Source organism: Pangasianodon hypophthalmus, chromosome 13, assembly GCF_027358585.1.
Source record: "Pangasianodon hypophthalmus isolate fPanHyp1 chromosome 13, fPanHyp1.pri, whole genome shotgun sequence".
In the NCBI taxonomy this organism is placed as follows: Eukaryota; Metazoa; Chordata; class Actinopteri; order Siluriformes; family Pangasiidae; genus Pangasianodon; species Pangasianodon hypophthalmus.
Window position 1 is genome coordinate 1,814,222 of NC_069722.1, and position 14,042 is coordinate 1,828,263.

A 14,042-nucleotide genomic window follows, 5' to 3' on the forward strand; every position below is an offset into this window, starting at 1 on the left:
CGAAAAGTCGTTACTAAGAAAATCAGCACATCTCGCAAATCAGTAGAACTTCATGTTTCACGTGTTATAACTGGGCTATCATATATCAGTTGAATGGTCTAGTGGGAAAAAAAAAAATCCACTGGCCACTATAGAGTCAGGGGGCGTGGCTTGGGAGGCGTGTTCAAAGAGTACAAAACATTTTTTGTAAAATTTTGTAGTATTTGTTTAAAATGTTTTTTTGGAAAAGGTGTTACCTTTGAGACGGACCAGTGGGAGGACACGCCTTCTTCACGCGGACGCCTCTCCAAGCGTGGAGGGTGAGACAGGAAGTCGCTGCTGCTGAAATGTAAATATGACTCTTCAGAGCCGTGACTCTTTACACCTTACGGCCATATTGTTTTTTTTGGGAGGAGAGTCGTACGCATGCCGTTGCATCATCTTCATCCTTCACCTTTCAGAAACGTGAACAATCGAGCACTAATATGGCTGAAAGGAGGACTGTTTGTGAGGAGGATGTGTGTACGATACAGCCTGAAACATGTTTAATGCTCCACATCATGAACTGAAGTTAATGCAGCAGAAAAGCTCTCGGTGAGAACCGAGTCGTTAGAGCCTCTGCGCCGAAAAGAAACGAGCAACAGGACGGCGACTAGCGCAGTTAAACCATGAACCGTGACCAAACAAACACATCATCCTGCAGGACGCAGAACCTTAACACACACACACACACACACACACACACACACACACACACACAGTCAGGATCATGTACATGCTAAAATCCTCGATAAACAATATACTGTCTCTGCTCACTTTTTCTCCCATTTTTTACTCTTAAAAGTATCTGTTGTTTTCAGCACAGAACATTATATTGTTTGTTTAAACATTGAAATAAAACTCCTGAAGTTTTAGCATTTAATCCGTAAAACACTGAGCTGGTGGGAAGGTGGTAGAGAGGAAAGCAGTGCTGCCCTACAATTCAGGTTCTCCAGTTTGATCTTGAGCTCCAGGTTCTCAGGTTTCCTCCTGAAAACATGCGACAGGTGAACTGATGGCTCTGAATTTCCCCCAGGTGTGAATGAGTGTGTGATCCTCTGAGATTGACTGGCGTCCCATCCAGGCTGTATTCCTGCCTCATGCCCTGTAATCCCGGGATAGACTCCGGATCCACCACCACCCTGACAAGCATAAGGAGCTTAATGGAGATGAATGAATTCTGAACTCTTGTAGATGGAATTCTGTGAACTTTTGCTGTCTCCTAACAGTCTCGCTGTCTTACGTTCCTGCTGGAAACCAGCACATGGAAGTGTGTGTTCTGGGAAATGCGACGAGCCAATCAGAATACAACCTTTAAGATCCTGAAGCGTGGCCTGAAAGGTGTACAACAGATCTCAGATTCTTCGTGTGATGTGGGCGGAGCCTCAGAGGTTGAGACTAGATGTGCCACATGACGCCACCTGGCTGCCATGTCTTTCCTCGCTCTCGCTCTTACAGTGGACGCTTTTCTGACGAAAACACCCGACTCTAGAGATGCTTCACGTTATGAGAATCCACTAACGTTAGCGTTGCATGTATTCTCCACTCTCTGCGAACATTACCATGTTAGCTTGCTCGATTACACACCATTTCTGTCAAAGCTTTGTTAAGAGCGTCAGGCCACAGTGACGCTATAAATCTCCTCACGCGACCAGAATTAAAAGACGTCAAATTGGAAACTGATTAAAATTCTCGCTCCCAAATTTATTCAGCATGAAACCACTGATTGCTGTGAATTCCACTGAAATAACCATAATTATGCTCATGAAATTTTACTTGGAATAGATGAATATCTAGTTAATGTTTAACCCTATGTTCACACTAGCAGATGACAAGTCACTCATATTGCTTGTAGCTTGTGTCTCGTTGTTGCTTGTGGGCGTGGCCTAGTCAGCATTTTTTTTTTTTTTGAGAAACTGCTGTCGCTATGTATATGCATGGCTTTTAAAACACTTATAAAATAATGTGAAAATCAGTTCTTTGATTTATGTGTTATGTGCCCAGGTTCGTACTAGGTTCGTTCTCAGATTAGATTAGAATAGCAAGCTAGTACTAGCTACATACAATTACCAGAGGCACAGATGATCTCTACATCCTTCCAAGCTTTATTTTTCTTCGTAATGAGGTCATATATGACAGGATAAGATGAAACCACAGTTATATGTTTTTCCTCCATTTTCACAGGAACTAATTGCAGGTAAGAACTTAAGTTGTGAGCTGAAGAAATGTCGGAGCACACGCTCTGTGGGATTGGTCCGAGGATCAAGCATCGAGCCAATCTTTGGATTTTTCGCTTTACAGAGTCGTACCTAATTTGCATAGAATTGAGAAAATCTCAGGTGAAATGGCACATGTATGGAGAAAATGAATGCTGTTGCGTTGTCATTTGGTAGCGTGAACGTAGGATCAGGCCTGAGATTTGAACTTACAACCTTCTGGTGATTAGCGCAGACAGTTTAACAGACAAACACTCAGGCCTGCGTCTCGGCCTGGTTAATGGTCTGCAGTGTCCACGCTGTCATTCACATTTCCCCACGCTGGACACACTCACTCACACACTCTCACAAGGGACGAGGAGGGGTTCGAACACGGCACGCGGCCAGCGTACAGACACACACACACACACACACACTGCGGAACACTGACTCCGACCCCGGAAGTGCGCAGGGAAGCTGTGGGGTTCAGTTTAAAAAAAAAAAACACCCAAAACTTGGGAAAAGAAAAGATTAGCAGAGGACAGAGACAGAGATGGAGATGAAGAGATCCGGAATGATTTCAACATAGGAGGTTCGAGACGGGGTTGTACGGAGGAGAAAGAAGGAAGGATGTGTGGTGTGTGTGTATGAGAGAGAGAGAGAGAGAGAGAGAGAGCGGGAAGGAGGGAGGGATATCCACTGCACTGTTGTGTGACTGGAAATTTAATGGAGAGAGAGCGAGTTAGCGATGGAGGGAGGGAGGGAGAGAGAGGAAGCAGGCAAGCAGCGAGAAAGGGGCAAACATCCACCGCTATAGAATTCCACAATACGGCCTCCGTTAGCACGGGGTGGTGGTGGTGGTGGAGGAGGAGGAGGAGGAGGGGATGGAGGGATGGAGGGGACAAGGAGAGACAGAGCTAATGTTCTAGATGTGTCGTCAGTGCAGTTGAGGGCTCTATTGTAGACAGATGAAGAGGAGAGTGTGGAGGTGCTTCAGGAGCATACTGATTTTAAACCCCTCCCTACACACACACACACACACACACACACACACACGTCCTCCCTGCCAAACTGAGGACATGTCGGTCAAGCAGGAACGCAGAAGACGTGCTCTCCGTCGCCCACAAGTAAACCGAAAAGCACTGAGTCGAAGAATGAGCAGTGTCCCAATAAGTAATATGATCATTAATTCCACACTAGAAGAAGTGCACTATATGTTGTGTTTATTATATATGCAATAAGACACGGCTTGGGGAATTGCACTAGGTAGAGCGTAACACTATATAATGTCAAATTAATTAGTACATAGTGCACTTTTTTAAGGGATAAAGAAGCTAATCTGGTTCAAAAAAGGGTTTAGAGCATTAAGTATGCCTTTGAACGTATCGCATCATCCCAGTTGTAGTGCACTTACTAGTGTATACTATGCTAGTGTATACTATACTATATACTAGTGTATATAGGGAATAGGAAGGGTATAAATAATAACTTCCACACACTACCTAGTGCACTACATGCCCAAGTAGTGTATAGTGTACATAAGATATTATATCATCAGTTACGCATATAGTGACTTGCGTCCAAAGATTACGTCAATATTTACGTTTACATTTAGGTTATGTTAATATTTACATGGGGAAAGTTCCTGGTATTCAGAGTCGGGTTACGCAGCTGCTGAAGTGGATTCTCTGAGTGTCCCAGTAACATTATTAAAATCACATACATGTAGTTCACGCCTACGAGGTTGCCAGATTTGTGTTGAGTAGAAGCGTCAGAGACGGGGGTTTTTCAACAGCGTCTTTATACACAAACACTTGTCTTTAAAGCTGAAAGAAAATCAGACTGAAGATTAAAATGCTGGCGATTCTGTGTAACGTAAAAGCATGAAACAATATAAAAATGAAAACTAAAAAGACTTACATGATGATATATGAATGAGAAGATGGCGAGTGTTGAAATCAGTCTAGTAGGAGTCTAGTATATCACTCATATATCACTGCATGAATAGTCCTAGTTGGAATGATCACATTGATCACTGGTTTAATTTAACAAAATGGCTTCCACGCTCACTATCCAGCAGCGAATAGAATAGCACTTGATCCAGCACAGCCTGTCATTTTACATTTCAACAGTTTAGAGTTTTTGTTAATTTGATGTGCTCTCCTGTACAGAAAGTGTGCCCACGGTTTGAAGGATAAGCTGACAGAGCACTCATCTGCTACATTTACAGCTCACTGCGCACTGAACCCCAACACACTGAACTCTTAACACACACTAGAAAGGGTGCAGCCATTATTTTGTAGACTGGAGTTGCACTCTATTAGACATACACTATGCATAAGCCTACGTAGTGCCCTTAGATTAGATAGGAAATGAGATTAGTAGTGTCAGTGGAGCGCAGTGCATTATGGGTAGTGTAGAGGAATAAAAAGGAACGATCCATAGCTCAGATATGAGGGATTATCAGACGGGTGATTAGCACTGAACTGATAACGTGCTATATTCAGACTCTGGGGAATCAGTCACACTCATAGATCTCACACACATACACACACACACACACACACATTGCATCGTCGCTGCATTAACCCCTCCCCCCACACACACTTCATTTACCCCTAGCGACATTCGTTATGGCCCCCGATATTGAGTACAATGATCTATCTACACCTTTTAAATCAGGATATAGATGTGCATATGTGTGTGTGTGTGTGTGTGAGAGAGAGAGAGAGAGAGTGAGTGTGAAGGAGAAGGTGGGACCAGCGGTCTCTGAGCTTCAGCGTTGCCAAGGTAACACACAGCCATACCAGAGAGAGCATACAGACTACACACACACACACACACACACACAGGCTAAATCCCAAACGGCTCCCTGTTTAATATATAGGGTACTACATCTAGTCTAGGAGCCTTTACTTTACCTTATGTAGTGCACTTAGTTATCAGGTTTTGCACTATGCAGAGTGTACAGGCTGCTATTTCACACACTATGTAGGGTGCCTAGATAGGGAGTAGGGAATTAAATCACACATGACTCATTGTTAGGGAAAACAGAGCATACATTGGGTGTAGGAACCATTTCATGAACTGTTTCATAGCCTACGTAGTGCACATACTTACTTCATTTAGTGGATGCTTTAGAAAAAAGGCTGCAGTAAAGCTTCTGTATCGTGTTACTGTCTGCTTTTCATTCTGTCATTTTACTCTATTATTATTATTATTATTATTATTATTATTATTATTATTTAATTACTAGCCCTTTTATCACCTGGGAAATTGGTTTATTTAAATCTAGAACTCTAAACCACCTAAAATTTATTTATTTATTTATTTATTTATTTATTTGTTTGTTTGTTTGTTTGTTTGTTTATGTTCATGTATGTTCATTTTTTTCAAGCACTCATTTGTATTTTTCATTTTAACAAATTTATTTTTTTATTTACTTAGGGTAAATAAAAAGTATTTTTTATTTCTTATTTATTTCATTTCTTTTATTTCTTTAGGGTTTTTTATTAATTAATTTACCTGGTTAATATTTATTTATTTATTTACCATTAAAGGTTCTATGGAGAACCCACTCCACAGTGTTTGTATGGAGAACCCACTCCACAGTGTGTGTATGGAGAACCCACTCCGCAGTGTTTCCATGGAGAACCCACTCCACAGTGTTTGTATGGAGAACCCACTCCACAGTGTTTCTTGGAGAACCCACTCCACAGTGTTTGTATGGAGAACCCACTCCACAGTGTTTCTTGGAGAACCTGCTCCACAGTGTTTGTATGGAGAACCCACTCCACAGTGTTTCCATGGAGAACCCACTCCACAGTGTTTCCATGGAGAACCCCACTCCACAGTGTTTGTATGGAGAACCCACTCCACAGTGTTTGTATGGAGAACCCACTCCACAGTGTTTGTATGGAGAACCTGCTCCACAGTGTTTCCATGGAGAACCTGCTCCACAGTGTTTGTATGGAGAACTCTACTCCACAGTGTTTGTATGGAGAACTCTACTCCACAGTGTTTGTATGGAGAACCCACTCCACAGTGTTTCCATGGAGAACCTGCTCCACAGTGTTTGTATGGAGAACCCACTTCACAGTGTTTGTATGGAGAACCCACTCCACAGTGTTTCCATGGAGAACCTGCTCCACAGTGTTTGTATGGAGAACCCACTTCACAGTGTTTGTATGGAGAACCCACTCCGCAGTGTTTCTTGGAGAACCCACTCCACAGTGTTTGTATGGAGAACCCACTCCACAGTGTTTCTTGGAGAACCCACTCCGCAGTGTTTGTATGGAGAACCCACTCCGCAGTGTTTGTATGGAGAACCCACTCCGCAGTGTTTCCATGGAGATGTTAATCCACAGTTTTGGCAGACGTTACCTGACACTATTTGCTAACAGTTTTGAAACCCAAAGTCTGAACACATAGAGCTATCTTAGGATTCTGTGGCTTCTTTGGAAAAACGCTCTTTGGTAGTGTTCTACATGGAACCTTTAAGTCTTTTTAGTTCATCAGGTTTTTAAATTTTACTTTTATAGCTTCTTTTTCTTTATAGCTCACTTCTTTAAACTTGACTACATGGCAAACAAGCGTTTCTTCTTTGACACACTTTTAAATAAACGTTGACTGAATCAGAGACAGAGCTCACACTCTTACACTCTACACTTCCTCTCTTGTCCTCGGTCCAACTTTACTCCCCGTGCTGAAATCTTCCTGGATCTCTCTCTTGGTATACAGTTCTCCTGCTCTGTCCACTGATTCAGACTGAAAGCTCACTGACTCTATCTCTCCCTCTCTTCACCTATGGTTATCCTACAGCTTCCCCGTTTAATCATCTGGTTTGAACTGGATTCCAGCCCCGTGTTGAGCCGTGTGGTGATGTGTGACTGTAAATATCATGGTATACGCTAATAAACAGGCTCCAGCGACCGCTAACGCAGCAGTGATGCCAGGTTTAAAAGTCGATGAATACAATAAAGGTTTAAATCCTACAGTAAAGGTATATGCAGAAAGCATGTGCAAATTTAAGATGGAACAGGAGGAAGAGGCTCTGGTGCTGCTTTAATGTCACTCTGTAATTGTTTTTGTTTTTAGAAATATTCAGAAAATGAACAAAATGCGAAAAAGTTCATTTATCAGATTGTGGACACAGCAGTAGGATATCATCAGCATATGATCACGAACTTGCAAGAGACCATGTTGAGATCACCTGAGACCTGTCAGTGTGTGTGTATGTGTGTGTGTGTGTGTGTGTGCGCGTGTGCATGCCGTAGAGGTTGACATGGTACAGATGTTCAGCACTTGCAAGTTATTGGATCAACATCTGGCCCACTGCAGTATGACCAAGAGGCACATTCAGGTGCTCCTGGATAATGAAGGTTATAAATCTAATTAAAAGTAAACTGGTTAAATGAAAAGTTGAAACCCTTACAGGTTCTTCACCTGTATCTCTGATAGAAACCTTAAAGGTTCTATATAGAACTCTAGTAGAGAGTGTTTCCCATTCAGGCTGAGAACCCATAACTATCTGAAGAGCCTTTGGAGAACCCTTGAAGAGTTAGGCAGAAGTTATTGGTTTTGAAAACACAAAATCCAAACAAACCCACCCAGCTATGTTCTCAGAGAAAAGGGTTCTTTGGATACTGAAGGGTTTCTCACCTCCTGAAAGGGTTCTACTTGGTTTTCTAGATGTGTTTGTTGTACGATTGTAGGTTAGAACATCTGAATGAACTACAGAGTCTTTGTCCCATTTAGGGTTTCAGGTAGAATTCATTTAGGAAGCCAAGAGCTATCTAAAGAGCCCTTTAGTTTTACAAACTCAACACAGTTGGCAGCATTCTTAGAGACGATGGTTCCTTAAGGGTTCTTTGGATAGTGAAGGGTTTCTCTCTTCCTGAAAGGGTTCTACTTGATTATAACCCCTGAATGACCTTTACTGCAGAGTGTTTCCCCATTTCCCCGTTTCAGGTAGGATGTTAAGAACCCACAACTATCTAAAGAGCCTTTGGGGAAGGCTTGAAGGTTTCTTTTTTTCTAAGAGATTACTCATTAGACATTATGTGAAGCTAACAGTTAAAAAAACCTCAAACTCCAAATAAATGCAGCTGGCTATGTTCTTAGAGAAGATAGTTCCTTATGGGTTCTTTGGATAATCTTTCTTTTTCTTTCTTCCTGAAGGAGTTCTGCTAGGGTTCCTTTACTTAACTGTTTTTTTTTTTTTTTGTTCTAAGAATCTATGTTAGAAAGTCTGAATGAAATACAGAGTGTTTCTCCATTTAGGGTTTCATGTAGGAGGCATTTAGGAAGCTAAGGACCCTTAACTATCTAAAGTGGAACCTTTAAAGGGTTCTTCTTCCTAAGATTTTAGCTAGTAATTTCAGTGGACTTTATTTGAAGCTAATGGTGTTAAAAACTCAAAAATCCAAGCAGATACGGCTGCCTACACTGCTAGAGAAAAGGGTTTCTTAACGGTTCATAAGATAGTGAAGGGTTCTCACTTCCTGAAAGGGGTTTTACTTGTGTTTCTATATTTAATAATTGTTTTTGTTCTAAGATTGTAGGTTAAAACACCTCTTTATGGTTTCAGGAAGGACCCATAAGAACCTTAAGAACTATAAACCATAAAAACTATCTAAAGACCCTTGGGGAACCCCTGAAGAGTTCTTTTTTCTAAGACAAATACAGCTGGCTACCTTCTTAGGCAAAAGGGTTCCTTAAGGGTTCTTTGGATAGTGAAGAGTTTCTCGCTTCCTACAGCTTTAGCTGTAGATCATTTCTGATGGAAACGCTCTGTGGTAGGGTTCTAGTACCAAAGAAGTACCAAATTTAAGCTTTTTATTTCATTAAAGCCCTTATTGAAGGTGAGAATAATTTCACCCAGTGCAGGAGGCGGAGCTTTCTGAATTGAGAGGCAACATTACTGGTGGGTGAGTAGAAACGCCTCCTTGTTCTGATTGGTTGGATGTTGCTGGTGTTTTGTTTCTTCTGGGGCACCACAGAAACCAGAGGTTCTCCTCTGAGCCAATATTCTACAGAGAAACTTCACCAAATAATACAAAAATCATCTGTATTTAAATTCTGGCAGAGTCTGAAAGAAACACAAACTAACACTCCCTAAAGGGTTCTTCGGTTGTCCCTCAAGGGGAACCTTTAAAGGTTCTATATAGAACCCTACTACAGAGCGTTTCCAAATCAGAAAGGGTTTCAGGTAGAAGCTAAGAACACTTAACTATCTAAAGAGCATTTGCAGAATGATTGAATCTATTTATTTATTTATTTATTTATTTATTTATTTATTTATTTATTTATGGAAACCAGTCAACAATTTTGTTGGACATTATATAAAGCTAATAGTTTTAAAAACCTCAAACTCCAAACAAATACAGCAGCCTACATTCCAGTGCAAAAACGTTCCTTAAAGGTTCTATATAGTTCCTGAATCAGTGGATCTAAAACAACAACTTTAAACTGCAACTGCAAACTCATGTATCTAATGATGGACCTCGTCATTTTTAAGGAAATGCGATGTAGAATCTCTGTTATTTCTCTTTCTTTATGATTTCGACCATACAAAAAAGAGTAATCTATACTGCTGCCTTGGTGTGAAAAACCTTCAGGAGTGCACATGTGAGAATTCCTGTAAGGAGATATTTATCTAGTACTTATGGAAGGAGTCTCCAGTGTCAGAAGCAAAGCTGTAATTTTAATAACTGTTTATAGCTTCTATAATGTAAGCAAGAACTTGTTTTGTGGACAACATTAAATGTAACTATAAACTGATAAAAAGTATGCCAAGTCGTTCTTTCATAAATTAAAAAAGAGATCATTGTTGGAAAACTGCTGTGGTGTAAGAGGAATAAAACACTCCGGGGTGCTAACAGTAACCACGCAGCTGTTGATTATTTTCCCATAACAGCGTGTCCGAAAACACTGACTGCAGCTTTAATGTTTGGAATTCATACCAGCGCTTTAATTCCTCTTATTCCCTATGCATGTGCATTCTTTGAAGTAAATAATCATCAGGTGTCGCATGTTCATGCTCCATATGTCTTCAGGCTGGTGTTTCAGAGAGTATCGTATGGCTCCGTAAGCTCTCGCACGCTGCATCTGTTCTCCCGTGTATGCATATGTTAGTCACCAGACGAGTAAAGCTGGAGATCATCATCCTCATCATCATCCTCATCATCATCCTCATCTGTGCTCCATATGACCTGCCACTATGGAGGAAAAGAGGGGGCAAGTTAAAAAAAAGAGAGAGAGAAAGGGGAGGAGAGAGAGAGAGACAGAGAGAGAGAGAGGAGGGGTTAGAGCTGAGAGAGAGAGAGAGAGAGAGAGAGAGAGGAAAGACAGAGAGAAACAGGACAGTGAGGATGGAGGATGTTGGTCATGAACTCGCTCTCTTTTTCTCTCTGATGGAAGGATTTTTGGTCTCCAGAAGCTAATCCTCAAGGTAAGCGCGGATCCCTTCACCTCGCCCTCTTTCTACAGCTGGATTTTTCTCTCCGTTATTCAGACATGTTGTTTGTTTGTTTGTTTTCTTGGGTAAAGATGAGGATGAGGAGGATGAGGATGATTTAGTGCAGATCAGATCAGACGAGCGCGTGGACGTGCCTGCGAAATGCACACGGCATTTTTTTAATTTATTTATTTTTTTTAAATGCGCGCTCGGTCTCCAAGAAGATTTTTAATTCCTGGGCAAAAAAAAAAAAAAAACCTGCGCATTTGCGTCGCAAACATGCTTCAGTAACGCAGACCCAAATCTCCACACACACACACACACACACACACACACACACGACATTTACTGCTGCTTTCCTGACATTTTCTCCTGTGTGCTGGAATAATGGATGCATGCGGGAGGGATGTGGGGAAAATTGTTTTGTTTTTTTGTTTTTTTTACTTTAAAGTGCAAAAAGGGGAATAATTCGCGCCTGGCGCGCGCCTCTCACGTACGCGTGGATAAAGCGTTGCAGAGAAAATGCCCGTTAATGAACAGTGTGTCTCTTATATACTGTGTGTGTATGTGTGTGTGTGCAGATTATTTGTGATGAAGCAGTATCAGTTTTAACTGGCATGCATTTTAATGGCCATTTTCTGCAGCGTAGTGCATTCTGAGGCATGCAGATGGTCCAGTTGTGCATGCCATGCCATGCCATGGTGATGTGTGTCACACTGCTGCGCCATGGCTGCACATCACTATCACTGGCCTTGCTGTCTAGACTTAAACTTCCTCACAGGAAGGCTGATGATTTGGATGTTTCTAGTGGACTGTATTTTATTGCGTTTTGACCTGTTGTTGCGTCGGCTGCTGATGAGGTCGAGGGGTTGTTTCCCGCTGGAGCTGAGTTTTTGCTCTTAAACAGCTCTCGAACCTGAACTGAACGGACAACCGAAGGCTGTAGAGCTCCTAATTAGCAGGCTGTGATGTGGATCAAGCTGGAAGCGACTAGCCAAGGAATTTCAAAACATCAGAAACTGATGATGCGACTTGGATTCAATTCAGACTTCCTTTTCAGATAGTTTGATGCTTTGGGACTGTTTCGGAGGTTTCCCGAGGAACAGATCGAGGAACCTTCAGAAAGGTGTCTGTGCATGTGCTCAAGAGGCCATCTTGCCTTGTCGGTCTTTGGTCTCCAGCCCACCATGGTGGAGATCCTATGCAGTGTGTTTTGTAGCAACTAGACGGGGTGTTGAACGCCGTAGGAACATGTATCTTCATTAGGAGGTCAGGTGACCACTCTTATAGGTCAGTGTATCTCTCAAAGCTTTCATTTTGTAAACTCATTTCAGTGGAGCGTTGTGTTTTCTAGCTGCATTGCTTCAAAGATTAGAGCAGCCAGTTCTATAACTGAGGATTTTTATTTTTTTATGTTTTTTGGCTGATGGTTCCTTATCGGAAGGGGTCAAAGTAGCACTGTTTTTTATTACGAACCCTTAATTATCCAGTGAACCCTTAAAGAAGCCTTTTTTAAAGAGTGTACCAAGTTACAAGAAGCTAAATGTTAAACATCTAGGTGTTAAGAAGGAAATAATGAGCAATAATAATTCACACATGCACTGTTAGGGAAAAAAGGTTCTTCAAGGGTTTCTCAAGGGTTCACTGGATCATTAAGGGTTCTTAGCTTCCAAAAAAAAAAATTGTTTTTATACAATGCAAAATGTCTGATAGGAAACACATATAGAGCCTTTAAGGGTTCTTTAGAGGAACAGCTGAAGAATGTTCTACATTTTTAAAGAGTGTAGTTAATGATCTGTGACAGTAGAGAACACTGTGGAGACCTATAGAAATCTCCAGAAACAGCAAAATTCTTTATCAAACACTAACTTTATTTTTTTTAAAGCAGACGTACTGCATCATGCATCAGTTCTCCACCAGACACCATCACCCATCACCATCACTTCCTTTTTTCTTTAATAAACTCTTACATTTTCCACCAAACATTAATATTCTCAAGCAAGTAGCAATTTAATGCTAACCAATCAATGCTACAATTCTTCATTCGCCTACATCTTGCACCAAACACCAACATTCTCCATCACACACTAATAAATGCAAAATTTTCCAACAAACACTGAAATACTCCAACATTTTCGGTTCATCAAACGCCAAACTTTTTTCCGAATTTGCACAAGACGTCAACAATTCACATTATTGTTCTTCAAACAACAAGCAAACACCAGCATTTTCCACTATACTGCATCATAATGAACTCCAAGAAACACTAAAATTCTCTGACATTCTCCTTTAAATATCCTCTTACATTCTTCACAAAACACCAAGAATCTCTACTGTTCTCCATCAAATGCCAACATTTTCCACTAAACACCAACATTCTTCATCAAACATCAAGACACCAAAATTCTCCAGCAAACACTAAATTCCCAACTAACATTCTCCATTATTCTACATCAAACACCAACATCTTCGATTTTTAAAAAAATATTTTAAATCAAGCAACAATATTCTTCATTACACCTCAACAGACATCAATATTTTGCAACAAACACTAAAATTCTCAAGTATTGTCCATCAAATCCAACGAGATCATTCAAACTCTCCAGCATTCTCCATCAAACACCACCATACATTTTCTTCTATTTTCTATATTCTCCCCAAACACTAAGATTCTCAAACACCTACTTCTACAAACATTTCCTAATGAACATGAAAATTGTTCAACACTCACCATTAAACACTGATGTTCTTACATTTTCCACCAAACACCAACATTCTCCTTCGTGTACTAATAAAAACCAAACCTCCCTAACAAACACTAAAATTCTCCAGTGCTCTCTATTAAACAGCAACATGTTTAATAAAATACCAGTCTTTCCTTACTTTTACACCAGACACTAATAATCTGCATTATTTTCATCACAGAAGCATTTTTCACCAACACCAAAATTCACCAACTTGGACCGTCAAACACCAACAGGTTCTTAGCTTGTACACCAAAACCAACATGCTTTAGCAAACACCAAACTGTGCCAACATGCTCCATCAAACACCAACATCTCCTTACATTACACACCAAAACCAACATGCTCCATCAAACACCAATATGCTTCATCAAACACCAATATGCTCCATCAAACACCAATATGCTCCATCAAACACCAATATGCTCCATCAAACACCAACATCTCCTTACTTTACACACCAAAACCAACATGCTCCATCAAACACCAATATGCTCCATCAAACACCAGTATGCTCCATCAAACACCAATATGCTCCATCAAACACCAATATGCTCCATCAAACACCAACATCTCCTTACTTTACACACCAAAACCAACATGCTCCATCAAACACCAATATGCTCC

At 40.9% G+C, this 14,042-nt stretch overlaps 1 protein-coding gene across 1 annotated transcript in view; it reads left to right on the forward strand.

Moving 5' to 3' along the window:
- The first annotated feature begins 10,555 nt into the window (after positions 1 to 10,555).
- The window catches only part of lrrc4ba (leucine rich repeat containing 4Ba), a 48,656-nt gene continuing 45,169 nt past the window's right edge, over positions 10,556 to 14,042 (forward strand). Inside the window, exon 1 of the mRNA XM_026916127.3 lies at positions 10,556 to 10,665. The gene's annotated coding sequence lies outside the window, so the exon portion shown is untranslated. The remainder of the gene's footprint in view (positions 10,666 to 14,042) is intronic.